Source organism: Natrix helvetica (genome assembly GCF_964273705.1).
Source record: "Natrix helvetica genome assembly, chromosome: 2".
Taxonomy (NCBI): domain Eukaryota; kingdom Metazoa; phylum Chordata; class Lepidosauria; order Squamata; family Natricidae; genus Natrix; species Natrix helvetica.
Window position 1 is genome coordinate 77,031,011 of NC_138552.1, and position 6,132 is coordinate 77,037,142.

Sequence of the window (6,132 nt, forward strand, 5' to 3'; positions counted from 1 at the left end):
GGTCTTTACACCTTTCAAAATAACTTATTTAATTACTAGACAGCCTAGTTACCTTTACAAATTTAACTCTTGGTATGGAGTAAACAATCAGAACAGACAGAAATAATTTTATCAGCAAAATTCAAACTACAAGATTCCAAGACTTCACCATCCCAAATGGCTCTGCCAGGATACCATTTTGCTAATGTCACAGTAGCAGAAAAGTATCTTTTCTTGCAATAAGTTTTAAAATTGTTTTAATCAGTTTTTCAGTCCTAAATCTTTCCATATATATCCTGTAACCATCTTCTTATATGTAGACCAAAGAAGTCATATTCCTCCTAATTAGAGAGTTAATTTAGCAATTACTGAGTTAACAATATGAATCACTTTCACATTATTCGTCTTAACCAATTCAAATGGATTATAAAGTTCAGTAAATTGAAAGTTCTCCAGGATATTCAAGAATTCTGAATTCTGCTGACATCTCTAAGTGAACACTATAAATCAGATTAAACTTTGTTATGTAGACAGGACTGTCAGGTGGAGGTAGAGATGAGGGAGTCAAAAGAGTAAAGGCAGGAGTCATGACACATGATCAAAGCCCTTCCCCTTTTGTATATGTGTCAACATTGCATGGATTTACAAAGCATTGGCGTCAACTATGTAATTATGACCATTGCCTTGATTTTTTAAATTGTTTTTTTGTCCATCCTGCACATTCTGCAGAGGAAATCTCAGCAATCAAATGAATTTAGAAATGCTTAGGGAGAAAAAGGTGTTCAAAGCGTTATGAACAGCAGGCAGGGATCTAATTGAGGTCTCAGGGTCTCTTTCTTCAGGAGCTATTACATTCATGATTGCTAAACATTGGCAGCACTTTTTAAGCATGTAAATGTAATGTGAACATCAGAGGATGACTTATTCCAGGAATGTCCCATCTTAGTCCCTTGATGGCAGTGGTGGGTTCCGGCTCTCATTGCAACTGATATGCTGCAATAGGGCCAGGTGTTCATCACGTGCACACGTGCAGCGCACGCCTGTGTACCCACCGCCCACGATGCTCCAGCTGCTCGGCGGAGTGTTGCCCAGGTGCCTTACGCCCCTTGCGTGTGCGCAAATGTCCCAGTCAGCTCAAATAGAGGTAAGGAGAGCGGGTGGGTGGGCCCTCTGGAGCACCGTACCGGAACAGTACCTGGTCCTCCCAGCCGGCCCCGGTATGCCCGTACTGGGGTGTACCATTCGTATCCTACCACTGCTTGATGGGCTTCTGATTCTCCAGAAAGACCTAGCCTTGAATCTGGAGTCCTCCTTGACTCTTGGCTCCTGCCCAAAGGGCAAGTAGAGACTATGACAGATCTTTTGAATAGCTTTGGCTGGAGAGCTATTTACAATCTTTCCAGGAAGCAGATACACGGATGATGGTTGTTCATGCCTTTGGCATTAGATTACTGTAATTTTTCTACAAGGGACTGTCCTTGAAAACCACCCAGAATCTTTGGGTGGTCCAGAAATCATATTTTTAATGAGGAGCTGCAGTACATCCACATCACACCACTGCTGTACGGTGCTGGTTAACCACAGTGGCACAATTCTGAATGCAATTCAAAGTGCTAGTGCTGGTTGATAGCTGTGAAGCCTATGTTACTCAAGGCCTGGATATATTAGAGTCTTTCCTCAAAAGCTTTTGGCCATCTGAGCAAAACAACTAATCAAGAAATGTCTGCTAACGGGCCCCTCCGAACACAAGGTAGGGCGAGAGGAAGCCAAATGGCAGGTGTGCCCTTTGAAATAGTTTGTCCCTTGAAGCAAAGATGGTTCCCAACCTTATCACCTTTTGGAAGTAAATGAAAGCTTGGCTTCTCCTAGGAATCCTTTGGAAATTAATTATAGCTGGTTGCTGCTATTTCAGTGAATTATTTGGAGAATTCAATTATCAAGTTTATTCATTTTAATTAGGTTTTCTTACCGTGTTTACCTTGTAGCTTCCAGCAGAGCATAAACAAGCAAAAAAAAAAAAAATCAACTACATTCTGTAACTAGCTGCCAGCCTCATGCGGTAGTCCAGACATGAAGGACACCCAGAATTACTAGCTCTAACTTGCATTTATATTTAAAAAGATAATTTTTAATATCTAATTTAAAAGCAAGTCTGGAAGCACATCTCTTCCCTCCCACCCCCACCTTCATGGTCCAAGAAACTAGGGAGGAATGTCACATTTGCCACACCAACATTTCTTCTGAAGGCTCAGCTGCCACTTGTCTGACCATTGTCTAGTCTCTGGGTCTTCCATTTGTCTCCCAAGGTCATTCCCACATACCATTGCTAGTTTACACCATCAACTTACAGAATAGACAAACCATTGGTTGCGAACTGATGGCTCTTTCATTTTTTATACTCCTTTTATATAATCCATCCAATAAATGTAGCCTTGGCTAACAAAGGGCTTCTTAACCCTGCTTTGAAGACATCCTGTGTTTGAAGGCTTGTTTGATCCAAACCCAAGCGAAGGTTTTCCACACCCATGTGAAATGGCATTTTCTTTACCCAGCCACAATCCTGAAATGTACATTTATTCAACCAATTAGCATTTATTACACTTTATTACATAGATCTCCTGATCTTCTCTTTTGTCGTCTTGGGTTGTGCATCTTGCTTTTCCGACAACACAATACATACACAATCCCCCTGGGTTGGAACGGCCAACAGATATTATTCAGAGTCCACTCCTTGCACAAAGTACTGATGATTGCATTTGCATCTTGTTTTCCACAATGTGCTCAGGCAGCACCCACGATTCTCCCATTTTATATTCCAACCAAATTGAATAGATTAAATTAAGGATAATGGGAGACACCCCCCCCCGACCCCCCTGCTGAGCTTTATGGCTGAGAGATGCTTGAACCCGAATCCTCCCACTCCTTGGGCATTCAGCGTTCCAAGCCAATAAACCATTGTGTTCCTCCCACTTGTAATGAAGAAAGAATTTCAGGAGAAATTCATAAGTTTCAGTATTGGATGATATCTTTAAGACATGTTACAAATACACCAGAGTGAATTAAACCTCCTTGGGTTAATTTCTTACAAGTCATTCTATTTCTTTTTAATTGCATTTGAACTTAGTCAAGTTGAATTGCACGAACAGCTGGAGGAAGTCCATGCCTATAACAAATGTTTCTCCAGCAATACATCTGTTTAAGAGTTAATTGGTTACAGGGATCCATATCAATATGAGATTGGCAGATGAAGACTACCAAAAACATGACCTTAATCTATCTTTGTTTAGCTTGCTTTCGCCCTCTTCCCAGTTTATACAATACCAAACCTGAGATGGCTAGGAAAGAGGATAACAACAAAAGACAGGTATTTCTTACTTTTGAATGCAGCTCTGTGGGACCACCTCTTTGCATCTCTTCCTGAAAAGATACATACATATATATATATATATATAAAAGTGAAATTCTGAACAACACTTTTCAGCCCCTTCTGTTATCTGTTAGTGAAAGATGTCACCGTGATATGATTAGGAGAGCTATTTTCTGTAATGCATTGTAAAGCTCTTTTCTTTGGCCAACAAAGAAAATGTCTATTTATAATACTGTGTGACAGCAACTACAACAGACCTCCTCCTGCTGTTGATAAATCTGAAGCTTCTCCTTCTCAGCTTTAAAAGACATCTTACATCTCAGCTTGTTAGGAACAAAACTTCTTTAGGTAGAAGGAAATGGGGTGGTGATGATGGAAAACAGAAAAAGTTGGGAGAGATTATGTTCCGTCGTCCACATGACTTTGCTGCAAGAGTTCTGATATCCTTCTTTTCTGAAGAATATAAATTAGTTCGCCGCAAAATTAACTCTTTTATGCAATAGGGTATTCCATTAAAGGGGTAGAATATGAAAAATTAGTATGTGCAATTGGCTTGATTTAAATGTAGCTTGACTTTCCATCTTTCCTCTCAAATGACAAGAAGAGGAGCGAGATTCACTTCTGGGGAAAGCCCTCATCCGTAGAAAGCTTATATTTATTCCACACCTTGGAATCATAGGCTCACAAGTGCAACAGTTTGCAACCTAAAGTTGAACATTAAAAGAGGTTGTTATAAATTGTAAGAAAACAAGCGCCAAGATGATTTTCTAATGCATCTTCACCTCATGACAGCCGTTGTTTCCTCATTGTGACAGAGAAATGCCTACAAAAGGCATGAAGTTGTGTGCAACAGGCAGCTCTGCAAAATCAGTCCCCAATTTTTCATGCTGAGCTCGAAAGCAAATTGAGACCTTTGCTTGATCAGAAGCTCTGCATTATTGAGGTCCTCAGATATGTTGGTTACGTTCAAGTGAACGTAGACCTGGTTCTAGCAATGGGCCTGGGGAAACCAGAATGGGATGGAGCCCATTAAATTGCTTGTGTGATGTGTTGTCGCCATGGTAGGGGGGACGACTATTATTTTATTAATTTATTATCTGATTCTTTTCTTTTTATTTTTTATACATGATGTTTTTATGTTTGTGTAAGCCACCTTGACTCGCCATGTGGGGGAGGGGACTATTAATTTATTATCTGATTCTTTTCTTTTATTATTTTTATTTTTTATACATGATGTTTTTATGTTTGTGTAAACTGCCTTGACTTGCCATGTGCGAATAGGCGGCAATATAAATTTTCTAAAATAAATAAAAATAAAACGTCCATAGAAGACTTTGCAAAACTCTGCTCAAAAGGGACAAGGTGGAAACTGATCGAACGGAACCAGGATGCACCATCCTTACATACTGTATGTTACGCTTTATTATGAATACACACAAGAGGAAATTTGTCTGTGGTGAGCAGAATGTTCTAACGCAGGGGTGTCAAACTGGCAGTCGGATGCATCCTGTGCAGGCCACGCCCACCCCAGCTCCATGAAGGGAAAAAAACATCACGTAATGTCACGTGACGGCAGGCTGACATGGCAAGTTTGACATTCATGTTCTGAAGAGACTTCCCACATTTGCTGAAAATGAAATAGACCCCTTTATGTAATGACGCCTCATTCTGACCTCTCCTGCACCTCATTCTCATCTCCAGAAATGGAAGGTTATGCTCAGTTCCAAAAACTTTCAACAGAGGCCTTCCCGTTGTGTCACACCGAAACATGGTGAAACACCTTGTGATGGCCCGGGGCGTGACATGAAGGCAATGCAGCCAGAGAAACTTTATTGGCTCCAACTTTGCCCCCAACGTCCCTTTTACTCTTTGGCCTGGTGAAAAGCTCTTCCACGAACCTGCAGATACTCCAGTTCAAATGCTGTAAGCAGGCTGACTGCAATTAATCACTCCAGCAGGGCAAGATAATGAATCCCAGAAGCAAAGAATAATTCCAGCAAGACAATGTCCCCCACAGAAGGATGGAAATAATTCAAACACTCCGGAGGAATGCCAGGAATGCAGGTCACAACTTTCAACACTATAGGAATTCAGTGTTTGTTCCCGACAAACGCCCCTCCCAATTGCCTCTCCTTTAAACTCCATCCCCAGGTGTGCCTTGTGAAGGGAATCAGGGCACTTTCCTTCCTCGTAAACTATGCAACCCACATTGCTCTCTTCTGTGTTCTTCTTGCGTGCCTTAGGATGAGGAAAGGGTGGGACTTGGTCTTCATCTGAACCCCCTCTCCCTTGTTCTACCTCTTCCCTGCTCTGCCCAGCCTGACTTTGCCCTTCTCCAGTTTCCTCCACAGCCAAAGGAGCCACTCTCCTGCTCTCTGTCAGCTGTTTGTCTTCCATCTCAAAATCAGACTCCAACAGGGGCATGACATGTCAGGGGAAAAAACACCCTGTTAGAGATCGATGAACCGTGGCTGATTCCCTTCCGCATATCTTTTGAGATATTTAGAAAAGAAATACTCTTTAAGAAAATATTCTAATTAATAAACAAACTTTAATAATAAAATAATAAAAGTAAATGAAAACAGAAAATAACTAATTGGTTACATTTTGATAATGAAAGCTACGTTTGCCAAAGTTGGCTGCCGAACAAAGAAGAGAGGAATTTTTGGAATGTGTAACGCGTGCGCAATAAATCACTTTCAGATAAGAACCTTTTTTTGTTTTATGACCTGCGCAATAAAGCTTTCTTAGTTTAACTCTTGAGTGTCAATTCAGGCAGTTCAGGC